The sequence below is a fragment of the Mesoplodon mirus genome (assembly GCF_964341445.2).
Source record: "Mesoplodon mirus genome assembly, chromosome: 9".
NCBI classification, from domain to species: Eukaryota; Metazoa; Chordata; class Mammalia; order Artiodactyla; family Ziphiidae; genus Mesoplodon; species Mesoplodon mirus.
Window position 1 is genome coordinate 45,545,597 of NC_138985.1, and position 22,433 is coordinate 45,568,029.

General features: G+C 37.6%; 1 long non-coding RNA gene across 1 annotated transcript in view; it reads right to left on the reverse strand.

The window, feature by feature from the left end:
- Window positions 1-265: 265 nt before the first annotated feature.
- The window catches only part of LOC309810847, a 439,519-nt gene continuing 417,351 nt past the window's right edge, over window positions 266-22,433 (reverse strand). Inside the window, exon 4 of the long non-coding RNA XR_014295063.1 lies at window positions 266-501. This is a non-coding gene — a long non-coding RNA (uncharacterized lncRNA). The remainder of the gene's footprint in view (window positions 502-22,433) is intronic.

Consider the following 22,433-nt stretch of genomic DNA (forward strand, 5'->3'; position numbering starts at 1 on the left):
ACTTCCTAATGCTTATTAGGCACTGGTCTAACAGGTAGTTCTTAAAACTTGGTTGTGAAAAGGTCATGGTGCTAACGAGATTAGATTCATAGCCAATCATCTTCAAAAATGTGTATGAAAAGTAGGGGAAACAGAAAGTCTGTGCACTGCGAATATCAAGTTTCCGGCTCTCTAAAACCCTGTGAGCTGAAAGGTGAAAATAAAACATCAAAAAATAAAATGTCTGCAAAATTGGGTTTTGTGTGAAACACTTACCTTAGTCAGTTCCATTAGCAGAATCTTGCATTCAGGTAGTGGAAGGGAGGATATGAGTGTGCACAAATGTTTTTGTTAGAAGCAGCATAACCCACCAGAGACAGGAATCCCGTGATTGCATTTCATACTGTCCAACCGATTCTTCCTTTCCAGGCACTAAGAAATATTTCCTATCAGTCCAATAGACTTCTTTAGCAATTTAGGGCTTCGTATCCGACCAGGGCAATTGGGAGAAAACCATGGATCCTAAAAAACAAACAAAAAAAAAACCCCAAAATTAATGAAGTGAATGGTACTGGATTTTTTCTTCTAGTTTTATTTTTTTGAATTTTTATTTCTCCTTTTATTTATTTATAACAACTTTACTGGAGTATAATTGCTTTATATTGCTGTGTTAGTTTCTGCTGTATGACAAAGTGAATCAGCTATACGTATACATATATCCCCATATCTCCTTCCTCTTGCGGCTCCCTCCCACCCTCCTTATCCCACCCCTCTAGGTGGTCACAAAGCACCGAGCTGGTCTCCCTGTGCTAGGCGGCTGCTTCCCACTAGCTATCTATTTTACATTTGGTAGTGTATATATGTCCATGCCACTCTCTCACTTTGTCCCAGCTTACCCTTCCCCCTCCCCATGTCCTCAAGTCCATTGTCTATGTCTTCATCTATATTCCTGTCCTGCCCCTAGGTTCTTCAGAACCTTTTTTTTTTACACTCCATATATATGTGTTAGCATAAGGCATCTGTTTTTCTCTTTCTGACTTACTTCACTCTGTATGACAGACTCTAGGTCTATCCACCTCACTACACATAACTCAGTTTCATTTCTTTTTATGGTTGAGTAATATTCCATTGTGTATATGTGTCACACCTTCTTTATCCATTCATCTGTCCATGGACACTTAAGTTGCTTCCATGTCCTGACTATTGTAAATAGAGCTGCAATGAACATTGTGGTACACGTGTCTTTTTGAATTATGGTTTTCTCAGGGTATATGCCCAGTAGTGGGATTGCTGGGTTGTATGGTAGTTCTATTTTTAGTTTTTTAAGGAACCTCCATACTGTTCTCCATAGTGGCTGTATCAAGTTACATTGCCACCAACAGTGCAAGCAGGTTCCCTTTTCTCCACACCCTCTCCAGCATTTATTGTTTGTAGTTTTTTTGTTGATGGCCATACTGGTATGAGGTGATACCTCATTGTAGTTTTGACTTGCATTTCTCTAATGATTAGTGATGTTGAGCATTCTTTCCTGTGTTTGTTGGCCATCAGTATATCTTCTTTGGAGAAATGTCTATTTAGGTCTTCTACCCATTTTTGGATTGGGTTGTTTGTTTTTTTGATATTGAGCTGCATAGTGGGGATAGTTCCCTGTGCTGCACAGTATATCCTTGTTGCTTATCTATTTTATACATAGTAATTTGTATCTGTTAATACCATACCCCTAAGTTGCCACTCTCCTGTTTGATAAACACAAGTTTGTCTTTTATATCTGTGAGTCTGTTTCTGTTTTGCATATATGTTCATTTGTATTGTTTTTTTTTTGCTTCTACATATAAATGATATTATACAGTATTTGTCTTTCTCTGCCTGACATATTTCACTTATTTTAATGTTCTCTCGGTAAAAAAACAAAGAAACAAAAAAACCTAAGGACTACCATATGACCCTGGGTACTGGATTTTGAGCATAATTAGAAACAGCCTTTTTCTTAAGCCTAGAAATAAAATAAATAGTGTGATCCTGCTTAGTGTCACCCCTTTGAACTTAATTCCAGTTTCAAGTGACTCTTGTTCTTCCTTTTCCCAAAGAAGTGTTAAATCTTTTTGAAACAATAGAGTTCATTAAAATGTATAACATTTGCTCCAGGTAACATGTTATGGATCCATGTTCATAGGAATGAAATATTATGCACTACTCAATCTCTATTCATGCTGTGTGCTCTAGTATGCAAGGCTTTTTATTTTCAGGGAATAAATATTGTATCTCTCCTGAGTATCCAAGGAACGAAAAAGGTAGCTAATCTATAGTACACTGAAATAACTGAAGAAAATGAAATTTATAATATTAGCAAAGACTGAAGAAAGTATGTCTAGAACTGATTCAAAATAAGAGTATTACATATTAAACCTGTGATTTGTGGCCAAAGCTGTACTCAGAGAAAAATTTGTCATTTTAAATGTATTTATTAGAAAATTAGAAAGATTTAAGATAAAAGAACTAAGCAATCAATCCAACAATCTAAAACAATTACAAAAATAAATTTAAGAAAGGAATTAAGATAAATATAAAAATTAATGAACAAAACAAATAGAAATAATTGACATGATTCAAAAACAAAAACTAATTCATTGAAAAGTTATATGAAAGGTCAATTTTTTAAAAGTTATGATTAAGAAAAAACAAAGCACAGCTTAAAAAGTAAGATTATGTAAGACTATATCTACAGAAGGTTAAAAAATTACTAAAATTGACAAAAGAAGACCTGGAAAATCTAAAAAAGACAAAAAACAGTAATGAACACTGAAATGGTAATGGAATAATATCTTGCCCCTACCAGCCCTCATCAAGGGCCAGATTATTTTATGAGCAAGCACTAACAAATCTTCTTGAAACAAGACATTTTTGACTGGCTGACTATGGATACAAAATAATAAAATAGTAACAAATCGAATCCAGCAATTTGCTGTAAAAAATAATACAGAATGACCAAATAGGGACTTACCTTGGGAAAGCAAAAGTGGCTCAACATTAGAAATCTTTCAGTGGAATGCACTATGTTAAAGCATAAAAACTATTTGATAATCTCACTTGATTTTGAAAAAGAATCCTAAAGGAATTCAACATATTTATGACAATTTTTAAAAAGCTTTCTGTAAAATAAAAAAATACATAATTTCCCTGACTTTATAAAAGGATCTACCAAAGTCTTGCATCAAGCCCTCCCCATAATCATGAGATATTGGAAGCAGACCCATATTGACAAGAATTAGGCAACTGATCAATCTTCAACTCAAGGTCCCAGACAATGTAATAAAATAAGGAAAACAACTCAAGTATTGGAAAGGAAGTTACAAAACTGTCACAATTTGCAGATAATTGGTCCTGAGGACACCAATGGGACAAATTTTAAAACCAGTAAGTAAATTTCATTAGGATGGCCAAATACAAACTCAACATATAAAAACCTGTAGCTTTTATTCACAGCAGTAAGCCCATTAGAAAATAAAATAGAATAAGAGGTCTGTTTATAATAGAAACAATCACATCAAATATTTAGGAATAATCCTAACAAGACTTCACTGGAGGGCGTAAAAGAAAACCTAAATAAATAGGGAAAAATTCTTTGTTCATGAATGAGAAGTTTCAGTATTTTTTTTTTTTTTTGCGGTACGCGGGCCTCTCACTGTTGTGGCCTCTCCCGTTACGGAGCACAGGCTCCGGACGCGCAGGCTCAGCGGCCATGGCTCACGGGCCCAGCCACTCTGTGGCATGTGGGATCCTCCTGGACCGGGGCACGAACCCGTGTCCCCTGCATCGGCAGGCAGACTCTCAACCACTGCGCCACCAGCGAAGCCCGAGAAGGTTCAGTATTTTAAAGATGTCTATTCTCTCTAAAATAATCTATGAATTCAGTACAACACTAAAAAAAATAAAATAAAAGGGTTGGGAGGGGTAATTGGGCAAAGGTGGCCAAAAGGTACAAATTTCCAGTTATAAGATAAATAAGTACTAGGGATGCATGTACAATATGGGAAATACAATTGCTGTGTGTTATTATAAAAGTTGTTATGGAGGAAATCCTAGGAGTTCTCATCACAAGGAAAAATGTTTTTTTTTCTTTTTCTTTTATTTTGTATCTGTATGAGGTGATGGATGGTCACTAAACTTATTGCAGTAAACATTTCACAATGTATTTAAGTCAAATCATTATGCTGTACACCGTAAATTTATACAGTGCTATATATCAATTATATATCAATAAAACTGGAAAAAAATAATTTAAAAAAACATATAAAACAATGTTTTGTGGAAATGTGAAACCTGTTCTAAAACCCATAAAGAAGTGTGAATATGTAAAAATAACCAAGATAAATCTATAAAAGAAAACCAAGATGGAATGGGCTTTCCTACTATGTATCAAACATATTATAGGATTATAGTAATAAAAACAGTATAGTAGTGGGACAGAAATTATCTAGATGCATAGGAGTCTAAAAATAAATGCAAGTATATATGCTTATTTAAGATACAATAAGAATGGCATTTTAAATAAATGGATAAAGGGTAGATTTTAAAATAAATGTTCTGGGAGAATAATTTACTTATTTAGAAAGATATAGTTAGTTCATATCTCATATTCATAAAAACAAATTTTAGATCATTATAATCTAAGCATAAATATAATACTATAAATGTATTAAATATAGTACTATAAAAGTCTTCCACTAAATTGTAGTATAATTTCTCTTTGATATTGGGATCAAGAAGGTGTTCTTAAATAAAAAATTTCTACACCAAGAAACTTGAAGTGAACTCAATATCTGTATACAGAGGGACTCATAATCTGTGGTAGAGAATATAAGGCCAGAGTTTACAGGAAAGAAGCACTGAAAAAGATCAGGTTTTTGGTATAGTAGGTATATTATGACACAGCAACACTATACATTTTCTCTGTGATTATTGATGTGTACACATGCATAGAATACAGTCAAAAAAGTATCCACATTAACCTGATGGCAATGGTTGGTTGTGTAGAGGGGGACTAGAGTTTAGTACTATTCTAGTCAAAGCTACATTGGCCTTGTATATAAGAAGAAAGCATTTAAGTGTCCATCTATATATAAATGGATAAAGAAGATGTTACACACACACACACACACACACACACACACACACAATGGAATATTACTCAGCCATGAAAAAGAATGAAATATTGCCATTTGTAGTAACATGGATGGACCTAGAGATTATCACATTGAGTGAAGTAAGAGAAAGACAAATATAATATGATATCACTTAAATGTGGAATCTAAAAAATAACACACATGAACTTATTCACAGAACAAAAACAGACTCACATTGAAAACAAACTTATGGTTACCAAAGGGAAAAAAGCGTTGGGGGGAGGGATAAATTAGGAGTATGGGAGTAACAGATACACACCACTATACATAAAATAGATAAACAACAAATGTATAGCACAGGGAACTATATTCAATTTCTAGTGAGAACGGATAATGGAAAAGAATCAGAAAAAAAATGTGTGTAACTGAATCACTTTGCTGTATATCTGAAACTAACATAATATTATAAATCAATTATACTTAATTTTAAAAAAAGAAGAATATATAAAAATAGGTAAAATTATAAGTAGATAGTGAAGTAAATTAGCATTATGGGGAAAAGTTGATCTATCTATTTCACAATTCCACAAAGGAAATGACAAATATGAAAAGGATAAAATGTTACTAGAAAGAAAACAGCTGTCTGATTTGACAACTATGAGAAGAATGAATTTGTTTTACCCATTCAGCTGAAATCCCACATAATCGAGCAGTTAAGTATATTAGTGTATAAGTAAGATCTAGAAATTTCTGTGCTCAAAAATAGCCAATGTTGACCATACGGGATTCAAAAGCAGTATTAACCCAAGGTCACTGAAATGGCCCTAAGAATATAATCTTTCCAAAAATAAACTCATTGACCAATCTTGTGCACATTTTTAAAACTACATGCTTGTTTTTTGAAACTGTGGCTTATTATTTTGTGCATATTTTAGCTCTACCATGAATCCTATTTTGATATCCCCACCCTCCAAAAAAAATAGAAGTAAGAAAAAATAGAAAGGAAAATAACAAGTGACTCTGACTCAGACCTTAAACTTTATTAAAATTCATGCCAGTAAAGATTTTTGTGAAAGACAGTTAATACTGCTGGGTTTAGTGAGAAGGTCTTCTTTAAACATGGCTATTGGGAAAGCAACTTAACAGTACAGGTCTACGACTTGAGAAACACTCAAATGATTGATTATAGTAGATCTATGTCTAGGGATTTATCCTTAAAAAAATAGCAACTGGAAAAAGATTAATATCCTATGATGTTCATTATAGCATCATCTATAACATTTGTGGCAAACTAAAAGTCCAGCAATAAGGTACTTTTGGTTAAATTAACTATGATACAGCTGTATGATAATAGATTATTCATTTAATAAGATGTTTTTGAAGATGAATTTATGACATGGGAAGATGTTTAGTGAGAAAGACAAGGGACAGAATTATATTTACAATAATGAATGCACACACATACATACATATGTATAAATATCTGTATCTCTCTACCTACCTACCTATACCTGAAAGGGAAAAAATAATTGCCAAATGACTCCTGAGACATAACAACATATTTTACTTTTCCCTAGCTTATCTTACATCAATGCTTCAACCTAGTTTGGTTCTTTGACATCGGCACTGCAAAAAACAAGTCTCTTTATTATGTAAAGTGAAAGATAATAGAGCAATTAGCAATATCCCAATCATCTCTCCCTCTAATTTCCCATCCCTGGTTCCCAGTGGAAGATTTTTAAAATCAGCATATTTTTCTTTCAGTGTTTATGGATGGGCTCCTCTTGTTCAGACTTGGCTGCTGCTGGGCCTTTATTTTCCATTACTTTGCTTATTCTCAGGGTTGAAGCAAAGAAGCTGTGTGTGCTCTGAGCCCCTTAAAGCATGAGCCTTACACTATCCAAAAGAAGATGGCACTGAGATCTGTGAATTCAGTATTGCCTCAAAAAGCAAGTTGGAACCTAAAGGCTCTTCAGTATGAGAACTGGAGAGCGAGAATGAGCAGGAGGAGAAGGAAAATATAATGTTGACAGTTATGAAAAAATTAGATCTCAAATGATGTGAATGAGCAAGATATTTGCTGCTGTGGTCTTGTCATCAACTGGGGCTCAGCTGGGACCATGTAAGGGCCAGAAGCATCACCTATCCCAGCTTCTTTCCATCAGAACAAGGCTGATTTCTCTACAGTTCCTCTCCCTCAAGGCTATTACTTCCAAAGTGGGGCAACTGTTAGGGAGATAAGATTTGGCAACATTTGCTATCAAAACATTTCTCTGGCCATATTGTTCTGACCACTACAAGTTTTTCTGGTCAATTGTAACTTTTTAAATCCAAACATGCTTATTACCATGTAAACCCAATATCGGCATGACCTTTGCTTTGCCTCTCTTTTATCTAAGCCGAGTTGGCCACCTACTTCATTTAACCTCATTTCACAAAGGTTAGATAACCACAAACTGAACTTGAAAAAAATCTGCCTTAGGAACAGACCAACATGTTAGTAACGTTTGCATTTATGTTTTTGGATTGTGGGTAAATTTTATTTTATTTAAAAGTTTTAATTTCCAGAATTTTTTATAATGAGCATTACATTTATACTAAAAGGAAACAGAGAAAGAAACATGAATCTCGGATAATGTTTGATCTTAATCCAAGCTATTTAAACTGCATTTGAACCACAGCAAATTTACTGATAGGGACAAAAAATATAGGTAAAATGAGAACAGAAAACAAAACAAAAACAAAATCCTGTTGGTATTTACCAGTCTCTATGGTTGATTTTTTTTTTTTTACTCTGTTTTTCAGACTACATCACCAAATTCTGTGCCTTCTTCTGGTCTTTTAAGTTTCTGCTCAATCTTCCCAAATTACCTTATTTAAGTTCATCGTTCTACCTTTCCACTTATTTAGTGGGTCATATCACCCTGTACATTTCTTCCATAACTCCCACCATAACATTTTTAATTATTTTATTTGTTTACTTTATTTTATGTCTCCTTACACCTGCAGATAAATTCCATGTGGAGGACACTGTGTCCTTTTTCTAGAATAATTCCTGGAATACAAGAATACTCGATTGATATGTATAGACTACATTATTAAATAAATGATGTATCATTTTGTTAGTTTTTCTTACACAAGCAGACATCAGAATAGTTCCCAATATGTTGCCCTGTTTTGGGGGTGATTGATTCCTATGTAGTGATAGCAAAAACTATCAACTTTGTTTTTATTCCATATGTGAACAAACAACACAATTAACGAAAATGAAAAAAAGTTTGAATCATGTTGTTTTCACATACTTTTAAGTTTCTGCATGCAAAAACATTTCAGACTCCAGCTGGAATGTAACTGAAAGTACTAACATATTATGAGAAAAGCTATTCCTGTACAATGTCCAATCTGATTTTGTAAACTAAGTATGTTTAGAAAGGTTGTGGAGTATATGAAAGAAATTTTAGATGCTAATGCCATAAATATCTTAGAATGAGGTTCAAATATTGATCCCCAAAAGTCAGTGAATATTTCTGCCTTTCTTACTATACAAAATGTATTGCATATGCTCTATTTTAAAATAAATGATTAATAGAGTGACAGACGCAAACCATTATATATATGTGCCAGGCACTGTTTTAAATGCTTTATGTATATTTACTTCTCTAATCCTGTGCCCAACCCTAGGAGATAGGGAGTATTATCATCTTTAATTTACTGATGTGGAAACTGAGGCACAGAGTGAGCACATTTGATAGCAAGAAGCCTCCACAGCAGCCACCTGAGTTTCCTTCATGAAGTGCACTGCCTCAATTAATAAAGCATTTTTTTCTCTCTCTCCAGCATGATTGTTGGCTGGCCCAGGGTCACAAGGCTAGACAAAGCCAGAATTTGAACACAGTCTGGTATCAGAGGTTTTCTCCTAACTCCCTATGCTATAACGCTTCTCTAAAAGACCTGTAGGGGTTTCCCTGGTGGCACAGTGATTGAGAGTCCACCTGCCAATGCAGCGGACACGGGTTCGTGCCCCGGTCTGGGAAGATCCCACACACCGTGGAGCAACTGGGCCCGTGAGCTATGGCTGCTGAGCCTGCGCATCTGGAGCCTGTGCTCCGCAACGGGAGAGGCCACAGCAGTGGCCTGCGTACCACAAAATAAATAAATAAATAAATAAATAAATAAATAAATAAATAAATAAATAAAAATAATAAAAGACCTGTAACAGATGAGAAGCACAGTCATCCCTTGGTATCCATGGGGGATTAGTTCCAGGACTCCCTGTGGATACCAAATCTGCAGATGATCAAGTCCCTGACTGTATTAAATGAGCTAAGCCTGGTATCATTTACACACAGGCACCTGTGGTGTGGGTGGGAAGGACACTGGAGTTGGATTCAGAAGTCTTGGGATAAAAATCTGAGCTCTGTTCCTGAACCTGCTACTAATGTAGCCACAGTTTCCATAACTCTAAGATGGAGATCCAAATCCTCTACCATTGTGTTTTTGTGAGCAGTAACTGATTAAATGGGTGACATGTGCTGCATAATTCTTGAAACCTTAAGGAACTTTGTGAGTACTCACTCTCTGAATTGTGGCTGCCTATTTACAGACCTCTTTATTCCTTCTATAAATAATGGAGCTCATGAAATTATTTAAGCAAATAGTGGACATCAAATATTTGGTACTGCTGATCTCAAGTAGGAAACAGGCCCTTCCTGGGTCTTTTACACTCAAACATTCAATTCAAAAATTTTTCAGTTGTGCTCGGGAATCAAACCCTGAGCAGGCTCCATAGAAAACAGGAGGATGAAAAGGTATGGTCATTGTTCTCACCAGTCTTAAACAGCAAATGAAATAGGACACCAAAACCAAAGCAGATCATAATATGTGCTGTGAATTCAGAGGAAGATGGAACGCTTTGGAGTGGGGGAGATCAGGAAAGAAGACTTTCAATATATGGATATTCGCAGAAAAATGGAGCAACATATACAAAGAAATTAGATTCTGTCTGACTCAATTTCAGACTTTCATTGAACATCTACCTTTTTCAAGGCACTGTGCTATCTAGGGAATCAAGGAGAGGAAGACAGTCCCTGAACTCAGAGCTTACAGCGTGGGGGAAATTGTCTAAGTTAGTTCTCGCCACATTAGCACAATGCCAGAAGAATACAGATAAACTAGTCACTATATTCCTTAGACATGTAGTAAAAAAAAAAAAAAAAAAAGGAGGTATAATATCCTATATGAATATTGATGAGGAGCCATTTAATTCTGCCTATAGGAGACAGAGAGAGTTCAGGGAGTGCTACAAAGAGAAAGGGATGGTTGACCAGAGTCTTAAATGAAGCTTAAGTAGATAGTTTCTAAGTAGGTAAGAGGGGAAGGGAAAGATAGTTCAAGCAAAGGACACAACATGACCATGGATTTTGGTTGTTTCTCTTGTCGTATGTGTAGAGAATCACAAAATTGGGGATATGGGGGGGTGGAGGGGTAACTCTCAATTTTCTTATTTTTCTTTCAGAATAGAGTTGGTCTCTCCTTTCACTTTCAAAAATTGTTTCTAATTACTTGATTGACATCAGGATATTCTACTTGGGCACTGATCTCATGAGCAGCTAACTAGGTCAGTTTCACATGTCAATCTCTGCTCCCTGCTTGAGAATGTCCCAGAGGTTGGGACAGAGGTTGGGGGGAAAAATGCACTTAAGCAAAGGAGGAGCAGGTTTGAAGTGATTGAAGGCACTAATAGAGAAAAATGATGAATAAAAATTCTAAGCAGTTTGTATTATGAAAAATTCCAAACATGTAGTGCATAGAATAGTATAACTCTTCCTTTGATCCTCTCCCATATTATCTTGAAATAAATTTGAAACATATCATTTCATCCATAAATATTTTAATACGTATTCCTAAGAACAAAAGGACTCACAACAAAAATACTACAGTTAACATACCTACAAAATTTAACAATATGGACTAACTTCTGAACATTTTTGAGCCTGAAGAACTTATAAAACATTGAGTTTTCACAATCTGAGGAGACATCAGGGCTAGAGATGAGGGAGCTTAGTGTCATCAATATGTGGGAGATGCCAAGGATTAGGAGATAAGTGACATCACCCAGGAATCAAAAAGGAAGCAAACAATTGAAGATTGCATTAGGGACAAAATTTGAATAAAGGCCACAGACACGAGGAGTTAGAAGAATTTGAAGATCTGTGAGGACTGGAGGAATCAAGAAATCTCTCCATTTGTGACTAGAATGAAACTTAGGCTGGGCCTCGAAGGATAGAACTTAAGTAGGTGGTGGGAATGGTGGTGATAATTCATCTGACGAAAATGGTATGAGTGACTACATGGAGCTTGACTGGTACAAAGGCTCACTTCACAGGAAGGAGGGGACTGGTAGGAAATGAGGCCACCTAGATAGGGGAGATTACAATATGCATACAAGAGTCTAGAACTTGAATTCCATTCACTGTTTCAATAACTGTTGGTTGAGCGTGATACTATACCAGAGACCATGCTAGCAGCTAGGGATGCGAAAACTTATGAGATTAGATTTATGCTCACAAATAGATTTAGATCTATTATGGGAAGTGTATAATCAAAAATTCCATAATTATAATGTCATTCAATAAATATCTATTGAACATATTCTGTGTGTCACACCATGATGCATGCTGTGAATACAACGATAATTAAGTCATGGTCCACAAGAAGTCATTGAACAATTCATGAGTTTTTATTGGGATGCTGACATGAGAAAAAGCATTTTTAGGGGAAGTTCTTTTTCTCTATGCACAAAGAAGAGAGTAAGGACACTGACTCAGGAAGACAAAGTGATAAACCTTGAAATAAGGGAGAAGCAACAAGAATGGAGGTAAAGGGATTATACAAGACATGTATTCGTGGAAAAAAAAATAGTGGGAAAAAACTGAGTAAATGATGTCCAGAAGTTTCAGATGGGGTGTGTGTGTGTCTGTGTGTGTGTGTGTGTGTGCATGCACACGTGTGCACACATGTTTCAGGTGCAACCATATCAGTTCTCTTTTTCGGTGTCTGAAAGTGTACTCTGTGATTAACAATGAGCTGTATAGAGATCACCTTTCCTTGACGCTAAAAAAAATTTAGTTTAAATGCAGCAATGTCCTGAAACATCTTCCTGGGGACATAGGTTTATTTGGTGAAGGGGAACTTCTCCATTGCTGATACCTTGATGTGCAGATCTGTTCCCTTTAAACAGTGAGTGTTGTCTTAATAAAGAACAGTGGGTTTTTGGATATCAATATTAAAGTCCACTTGGAGCATTCAGAATGATTCTTAAATGACTGACCAGAGTCAGTCTCTGTGCCCTCTGTGCTCTTCCCTTGGAGTCAGCAAACATCACACAGATTAAAAAAAAAAAACAATCAGTAAATTATTTCCAAGGAATGGAAACAGAAATCCTCAGATGATTCACCGATGATTCAGATTTCTGTGTATCGCTTCTACTCTACTTGTTGCCAAGGGAACTTGGGGCCTACTTCCTACCACATTTCGGCTATAAAAAGTACCAGCAAAAGCCACAGGAGAGAAACTTGTCTACTCTTTTATTAAAAATGGCTAATGGCCTACCTGTCAGTTACACAGAGAGACTTAAGTTTTATCTGTGAAAGTGATATCCATGAGACACTGAGATGCCACGATGGTATTCTATTTACCTATCAATTGCTTCATTCCACGGCTTTCCTCATGCAGGGCATTTCCTATAAAGAACCTAAGATGGCAACAGAAATCATCCTTTTTTCCATAACATCCAGAAGGATGTGCTTTTGCATTAATAGCCACGGCTGGGCTTCCCTGGTGGCGCAGTGGTTGAGAGTCCACCTGCCAATGCAGGGGACACGGGCTCGTGCCCCAGTCCGGGAAGATCCCACATGCCGCGGAGTGGCTGGGCCCGTGAGCCATGGCCGCTGAGCCTGCATGTCCGGAGCCTGTGCTCTGCAACAGGAGAGGCCACAACAGTGAGAGGCCCGCGTACCGCAAAAAAAAAAAAAAAATAGCCACGGCTTGTGAAATCTGTGTCAATGTTAGCCAGGGTTCAAACCCAGAGTCATGCTGCTGCCCTGCCTGCTTGTCTGCGTCATCACTGCAAGAGAAGGACATGAGACAGAGAGAGGAAGGCAGGTTGATGATCACAAATGACCCTGGGCACCTTCACTTTTACTGCCTGAGTGAAGGTGCACAGGATCTGTGTGCACCTGTTGAAGGTGTGATCTGTTGATCTTTCTCTGACAATCACCTTTCTTAAGCAATGTGAGAGTATCAGTACAAATATTCATAAGAGAAAACCAGTCATGAATGGATAATTTCCATTGCGTATATAACCTAAATTTTTTTTTTTTCTTTTTGCGGTACATGGGCCTCTCACTGTTGTGGCCTCTCCCGCTGCGGAGCACAGGCTCCGGACGTGCAGGCTCAGCGGCCATGGCTCACGGGCCCAGCCGCTCCGCAGCACATGGGATCTTCCCGGACCAGGGCACAAACCCACGTCCTCTGCATCGGCAGGCAGACCCTCAACCACTGCACCACCAGGGAAGCCCTATTACCTAAATTTTTTTCCTTGATATGTTCCTTGACTTGAATTCTCATCTGGAAATAGGGAATGAAGGCTGCCTCTATGGATAGGTGTCTGGAAGACAGATATAGGGCAGAAGTCAACAGCACAGACAAGCACACTCTATGCGTACAAAGGGCAGGATCTCCCATCCACTAGGAAGGCCTGGGAGGACAAGACTGTTGAGAGCATTATGGGAATAATTTTTTTTTCCATTTGGCTTTGATGCTTACTAGAAAATTCGTAAAGAAAGGAAGTTTCCTCTTTAAAGACGGCACATTTTCTCTTTATGTTTCCATAAGGCCAGAAAGAAGCTACCAGCTATTCTTACATGAGTCCTACCTAAGAGGTATGCAATGCCTAAGATGTCTTTATGCTTACATTTATATAAGAGCCCTTCAGATCTTTGAAGGGGCAACATGATCGAACATGAGGTTATAAATTTAAATTTTTAAAACGGGTGTTAGTATTACTTGTAATCCACAGTGATTTTTTCTGAAATGCAAAGCTTCCCACTTTAAAATCTATCTTAAGTCTCCTATTTCTTAAAGAACCAAATCCCAGCTCCTTTTCATGGACTGCAAAACCCCTTACGGCCTCATCTCACATCCCTTTGGACTTGAGCAACGCAGAGCTGCTTATATCTCCCAGTGCGTATTATTGCTCCTCGCCTCTGTGACTTGGCACATGGGCCTCGTTAAGCCTGGAATGTCTTTGCTCTCTTCCCACATGATTGGTTCCTATTTATTCTAAACACTTAGTTCAAAACTATTACCTGCTCTGCTGAGTCTTTCCTGACTCAACTGCCTGTCTAAAGCAATTCTGATATAGGACTTCTGGCTTTGTCAGTGTTTATAATACTGCACTTTTACTGTATGTTAACTATTGCTCATGTGTGCGTGTAATTTTTCTTCCGTTACACTGCATAACTCTTGGGAGCCAGATCCATGTTATTTTTTATTTTTGTATTTCGAGCACTTTGCACAGTGCCCAGTATACATTCAGTTGTTTGTAACTTTTTGTTGACATCTTTTCCATTTTGCAAACCTTATGATTATTGTTAGAGGGAAATTTGTTTAAAAGAAATGCACCACTAGATATGTTAGTGCTACATTAAATAAACTTTGCAAATCTGTGCCTTAGAATGCCTCACAGAAGAGTCCTGTGTCCAAAATTTCTTGTTGGATAAACAAGGGAAGGGTCAACATATCATAAATCAGATGGTTGTAAATGAAAGGGGAATTTATTCAACAAAGAAGAAGAACAACAATGAGGTCTTCCTGATCTCTGACTATGGGACTAGCTGGTAGAAAAATCAAAGTGTGATTTTTCTGATTGTCCCAAGAACTCTCAATGAGACCAACATAAACATCTGCTTTAGTAACTGAATCAAGGCTATGGAAGATTTGCAACAGACCTGTCAACCAAGAAGTGTGAGAATAGCTCACTCCACCAAATCCACTGTATTTTGTGGTCAGCGTACTCACAGGCCATGATATCAAGTGTTTCAGAAGCCCCCTTCTCTAGGAATGAGGAATGAAGTTGAGTTGACAGGGTAGATGTAGGAGAGGCGTCTCATCTTGAAACCTGACTCAACATGCTGTCTCCTTCTTCCGTAAGATCCTATGTATCAGTACCGCATGGCTTGTTGTGATGGAAACTAGAACTATGCTGGGTACTGGGACTTTTCACCAGCAACTTGGACCTTGCCTGGCAAAAGCTGTTACAGCACCATGCCGAGGTTATTGGAGCTAAAGCAGGAGTCACATCCACTAAAAGGAGAGATGCCCTGACATGCTGAGAAAGCTATGAGAGAAACAACATAACTGAGCCCAATGCTAGAGTAGGCTTATGAAATGAAGAGAAACCAGGCTGAGATATAACTGAGGAGTAGAGGGCTCTTGAGCAAGCACCTGGAACATCAATAGCCTTTTACTGGTGTGTGGACAGGTCATCTTGGTGTAAAGTGCTTTGTAAATAATGGGAAAATACTTTCCTCTTCCCCTACAGGGGTCAAAGTGTTCTTCACAAAGAAGAAAAAGCAGAGAACTTATCTGTGCCAGGGTTTCTATACCCTCAGTGGAGTTACTATTAGAAATTACTGCCCACTTCCCTAGTAGCAGGACTCCTGGACCAACTCCATGGAGCCTGGGTTTTCACAAAGCTGGAGTCTCACAGAGAGCCCAAGGTGAGTGTGAGAAAAAGGAAGGTAAATTTCAAGCAATGCATCAGGCAATTTCAGGACATGAAAATGTCCAATGACCGGTGCAGTGCTTCTCATCTTCCAAACATTGATAAATGGACTTTTGTTTTCCACCAGGGTATATTTCTCAATTGGATGTTGTCATCTAGATATTCCTCTACCTGGATATTTTCTGGACAACATCTTTGTGCATTTGCAGTCAAGACTCTCAAGAACTCTTCGGAGAATGGTTAAGGACTTGGGCTGGCTTCCAATTCTGGAACAAGAATGTATACACTCACTTTTCCCTGCTCCTCACTGGCGTCTTCCCCCAAAAGATCACCCAGAAATTCTACGTAGCCCAAGGAAGTGCCTTCTACCCTGACAGATGACACCAGAAGGGCCTAAGCAAGAACCCTAAAAGCATCAGAAGAATGAAGCTGACCAGAATAACACTGCAAGGGCTCAGAAACCCAAATTGTCATTGGAACAGAATGAATAAAAGTTACCTATAAGCTCAACCTACAAAGGGCAATGGCCTGCTAACGCAGAAAATATGAATAGGATCAATCGTCTCCTAACATAATAACCAAAATGTCTGGATACAGTAGAAAATCACTTCTCAGACCAAGAACCAGGAAAACCCTAATCTGAATGAGAAAAGAACCAGCTGATGCCAATAAAAAGATATATTTGATGTTGGAATGTCTGACAAAGATTTTAAAGAAGCCGTTATAAAGTGCTTTAAAAATCAATTACAAATCCTCATGAAACAAATCAAAAACTAGAAAATTTTAACAAAGAAACAGAAGTTATGACAACCTGTGGAATGGGAGAAATGTTTGCAAAAAATATATCCAATAAAGCGTTAATATCCAAAATATATAAAGAACTCCTAAACTCAATAGGAAAAACTCAAATAATCCAAGTAAAAAATGGGCAAAGGACCTGAATAGACATTTTTCCAAAGAAGGTATATGAATGGCCAACACGTACATGAAAAGGTGCTCAACATCAGTAATCATAAAGAAATGCAAATCTACCAGATAGCACCTCACAACTGTTAGGATGGTTATTATCTAAAAGATAACAAATGCTGGTGAGGATGTAGAGAAAAGGGAATCCTTGTGCACTGCTGGTGGAACTGTAAGTTGGTATAGGCACTATAGAAAACAGTATGGAGATTCTTCAAAAAATTAAAACAGAACTACTGCATGTTCCAGCAATCCCACTTCTGGAAATATATCCCAAGGAAAGGAAAACAACATGTAGAAGAGATATCTGCACTCCCATGTTCATAGCAGCATCATTTACAATAGCTAAGACATGGAAATGATCTAAGTGTCTAGGGGCAGATGAATGGATAAACAAGATGTGGTGTGTATATATAATGAAATATTATTCAGCCATAAAAAGAAAGAAATCCTACCATCTGCAACAACATGGATGGACTTTGAGAGCATTATGCTAAGTGAAATAAGTCAAGCAGAGAAAGACAAATACCCTACAATCTCACTTATATGTGGAATTTTAAAAAATAGGAAAAAAAAAGAAACAAACTCATAGAAAAAGAGACCAGATTTGTGGTTACCAGTTAGGGGTGGGAGGGGAAATGGGATGAAGGTGGTCAAAAGACTAAAATGTCAAAAAAAAAAAAAAAAAAAAGAAGTTATGGAAAAGACCTGAGCAAGCTTACATAGCACCATTTCCAGGCCAACTTCCATGACTCTGGTTGTGTTTCAACCCATCATAATTATCACACATGGTGTTAAGAGTTGTGGATTGGAATAGCCCCTAGGACAAACAAGGATATGTAGTCTTTCTTACGTTTCCTTAGCTATGATCAGTATTTCACCCCGCTCTATTTTCCCAATTTGCATGAGTAAGTTAAAGTCTTCAGGGAAGATCAGATTATAGTAGTCTAAGAAATAAAAATAACATTTATTCAGGCCCTGTTCTGGGGCTACCCAAGCTAATCTGATTTGAAATTGTCAAAATTCCCTAGTTCCATACTAGGGAACAGGCCACCCTTTTGTAAAAATGTCCTGCTTTAACTATCTTTAAAGCCTACATCTAGTTTCTAGATAGATGGTCTTACTGAGGTTACCTACACTGAATGGAAAATGAAGTCACAGCTGATGATCAAAATTGCCTATCTGGTTCAGAAACACTACCTTGAGTGGACCTGCCTTCAGCCCCTAATTCAGCTGGCATTAGGTGAAGTGAATTTTATTCTTACAACATTTAAAATTCACATCTGTTACATAGCCAACAGTCAAAAGTGACAGGCAGACAGTCAAGAATGTTAGCAAGATCTCCAAGCACTGGCAAAGGCATTTTGCCCAGAAAGATCATTGGGATAAAAAATTTTCAGCCAGACGTAGTTGTGACCGCCCAAGGCAAAATAGGGAACTCTACTACCTGCATGTTGGAATGTCAAGGCAAGAAAGCTCAACTAGGGGGCGGGCTAAGTCAGCTTGAGATCCAGTGGAGTGGTGGGTAAGGGTCCCAAACTATGGCCTTAAACGTGGCTGCTACCTGAAGCTGATTTATGGTCTGGCTTAAAGGGTCAAAGCAGCAAGGCAAGCAAAAGGGTGACACAACAAATGATGCAAAACAAGATTTTTTTGTAATTAATTAATTTATTTTTGGCTGCGTTGGGTCTTCGCAGCTGTGCGCAGGCCCTCTCCAGCTGCAGCGAGTGGGGGGCCACCCCTGGCCAAGGTGCGCAGGGCCCCTCACCGTGGCGGCACCCCTTGCTGCGGAGCACAGGCTCCAGGCGAGCTGGCTTCAGCAACTGTGGCTAGTGGGCTCTAGAGCACAGGCTCAGTAGTTGTGGCTTGCAGACCCAGCTGCTCCACAGCATGTGGGATCTTCCCCGACCAGGGATCAAACCCGCATCCCCTGTTGGCAGGCGGACTCCCAACCACTGCGCCACTGGGGAAGCCCCACAAAGCAAGATTTTGAATCATAGCTTTGGTGGTGGAAAGCTGAAATGCTTATCTGTGAAAAACTATTGTATGCCATTTCATGGCCCTGGAAGAGATGTTTCTATTGTATTTTCAGTTTGTTCTGAAATAATGTGTTATGACATAAGATTCAAACTCTAATGTGCCAAAGGTCAGACTGGTCCAATTTGTCCAAAGGAAAGATCATAATGAAAATTCCTAGAGAGGTTAATACGTCAAATTTAATTATATCTCAGTCAGTTGTTCAATGTTTTTGAGTAAATTCTTTGTACAAAGTTCAGTGTGAAGTGCTCTAAATTTCTATTTTCCATCAGACTATTTTATTGGTATAAGTTTTAACTTTGAATTAAAAGGGATGCACAATTCTCAAAGATCACGGTAGTTCTCATGTGAATGACTTTTTGGTTCATGGATCTCTATGTCCAGTCATAAAATGTCCCTTCATTACAATCTTATATTTCCATTTTCCATCGCTTATCAGAAATATTTTGATATATGACCAAAGATAAGTAATCCTTGATCAGGGAGAAATATGATTGACCATATAACCAAGGATAAATAAACTAGATTATGCTATAACAATTTTGAAATGGCAACATAAATTTAAAGATAAATGAATAAATCTCCCAATTAGTAAAGACAATATGGCAAATAGCTATAAAAATAATTCTTTTCCCACATATTATGAGGAAAATAAAATTTCCAGCTATAAACACTGTTTTGCATTATTCCAAGAGCAACTAGTTTAAAAATATTTAATGTCTACAATAGTTAGATGAGTTAATGTACAGTTTCATGATATTATTTAGCCCAAAGACTTAATATTTGAAATGAATAAGAAAATACTTGCTTTATTTTCCACATAATATTTTTGAGTAAGACACTTATTTTTCTATGAAACAGTATATGCTTAAAACGTCCAGAGACTGTATTTGAATTCTTGATCCTAATCAAGATCTTTAAGCTTTTATTTCAGTTGGAGCTCCTTACATTTAAGCTACTTTAAGTTCAACGTGAGGAAACCTCTTATTTGTTCTTTCTCCGTAAAAGGGCGAGACTACGATAAACAATTTTGTCTCTTATCCTGGTCTATGATCATAAGTGTTTACTGGGAAAGATGAAGTCTTTGAGGTTTTCATCTGGAGATGACTTTGAAAGAGTGCAAATTGTACTCTACCTAGTACATCACATGGCATCAGTAAAAGGTAGAAGAGACATTTACTTTCATGGCTTTGTTTATAAGCCTTTTCCCTCCTTTATTCTTTCATGCTTTTACTATCTTCATTACCCAAGTATGCAGCCTACTGGTAGCTGAATAATACCAATAACCAAATGTTATTTTATTTAGTGGATTTTCCAGTTTCAAAAGAAACTGACATTTTAGCATAATTTCAAAATGACATTTGAGGAGGTTCATTTCTGATATTGGAAGTCAGCTGTTTGTGAAATTTGAAATCTCAAATATTACAAATTTTGATTTTTATCAGTAAATATTCCCTCGGTAAATGTCTTACAAATGGTAAACATTCAATTAAAAATGGTTTAGTGGGCTTCCCTGGTGGCGCAGTGGTTGGGAGTCCGCCTGCCGATGCAGGGTACACGGGTTCGTGTCCCGGTCCGGGAGGATCCCACATGCCGCGGGGCGGCTGGGCCCGTGAGCCATGGCTGCTGAGCCTGCACATCCTGAGCGGATGCTCCGCAACGGGAGAGGCCACAACAGTGAGAGGCCCGCGTACCGCAAAAAAAAAAAAAAAATTGGTTTAGTAATAAATGAATAAGTTGTACAGTCCTAAATATGCAAGAATACTAAAGTTCTTAAAATTATTTTTAATCATACTTGCATAATTCTTTACAAATCTGATTCAAGACAACATTGTCTTCCTCTTGGGTGATCAGTACTATCTTTAGTGGAAACAAAGTGAGCCTTGTGATCTTGCAGAACTCTGTTTAGACCCTGGTTCTGCCTCTACTGGCTGTGCTACATTGAGCAAGTTACTTAGCCTCTCTGAATCTGGGTGTGTGTTTGTTTTTTTCCCTAAGAAATTTGACATAAAATACATAAAGAACACACTGAACATCCTAACTCTTTAATAAATGGTAGCCATTATTGTTACCAAATTGTTAAAGCCACTTATGGAAAGTTATTTGAAAGAAGATTTCTTGAACCACTATTTTCATGTACATTTTTATGTTCTCTTACAATATTATCCAGATACCACAGAGACATGAAAATGTGTGGATAGATGTGAGTAACTCATACTGAATTAAAATAAATGTCAGACAGAGGAGAGATTATTAGTTTTAAAACCAAAGTTTTTTCTCTTTCTACTTTTTGATATTCATTTCTAATTTTACTGCACTATAGTCAGCAAATATAGATAATGTAATTTTGCAATTTCTGGAACATATTAAAGCTTTCTTTGTAGCTTTTTTTTTTTTTTTTTTTTTTTTTTTTTTTTTTTTTTTTGCGGTATGCGGGCCTCTCACTGTTGTGGCCTCCCCCGTTGCGGAGCACAGGCTCCGGACGCGCAGGCCCAGCGGCCATGGCTCACGGGCCCAGCCGCTCCGCGGCATATGGGATCCTCCCAGACCGGGGCACGAACCCGTATCCCCTGCATCGGCAGGCGGACTCTCAACCACTGCGCCACCAGGGAGGCCCCTGTAGCTTATTTTTATTAATGTCTCATTCATGCTACTTCGTGCTCTAAGGAAAATGTATCCCTCAGGAATTGGCCTTAAATTCTTTGAAAGTTAAAAAATAATATTGGGAGGTGGTAACCTCTTTTGATTATAACTTACTAATTTCTGGAGAAATCTCTGGGAGGAAAGGAGGAGAAGTGGGGCTAGTTTAGGGTTCCTTTGTCTGCCTTTCTTGTTTCCATCAGCTCTGTACTCTCTCTGGGCACTCTACAGAAGTTATCGCTTAGATATTAAGTAGCTTTGGAGGATGCTGCTATTTTTTTGTCATAGAAAAGAAAGTTCAAAACTCCTCTGCCAGCCTATTTCCCACAGTAGTACCTGACCCCTTTGTACTCCAGGCTGCCTGTCACCTTCACACAATGCCACTTCTGCCCTTTATCCATCCAGAGTTTGTTAGTTCATAGGACCCACTCCTCTTCTTCTCTCAGGCAGCATCTACAGCATCGAGTTTGGGGGGGAAGCTAACATTCTTTGTAGTTTAGCTGCCTTGTCAGGAATGGGAAGTCTCAAAATCCACATTGGGGTAATTTTATCCCAGGGGCCTGTGCTAATCTATGAAAGAGTTCTATGTGAAAATTGCTGTGAAATGTTTTAAATTATACCTCGTGTCTGACATCAGGAGGATCATTTATCTTTCTATTAAAATAAAATACCTATTGACTCTCAGGATATTCAATGTGAATTTTAAAGATATTCCCAATAATCACTCAAAATTCTTGGAAAAGAAAATATGCATTCTATTGCTGGATACAACTCTCTTCCTGGAGAGGGGAAAGATTTAAAAAAATTAAGAAACGCTCATTTTGATAATTTGTTGGCACAGTGTCTCTGCCATATATGTGTATAATCTATATAATCTCGTTATCTTTTTTAAGCACATGTTGAAA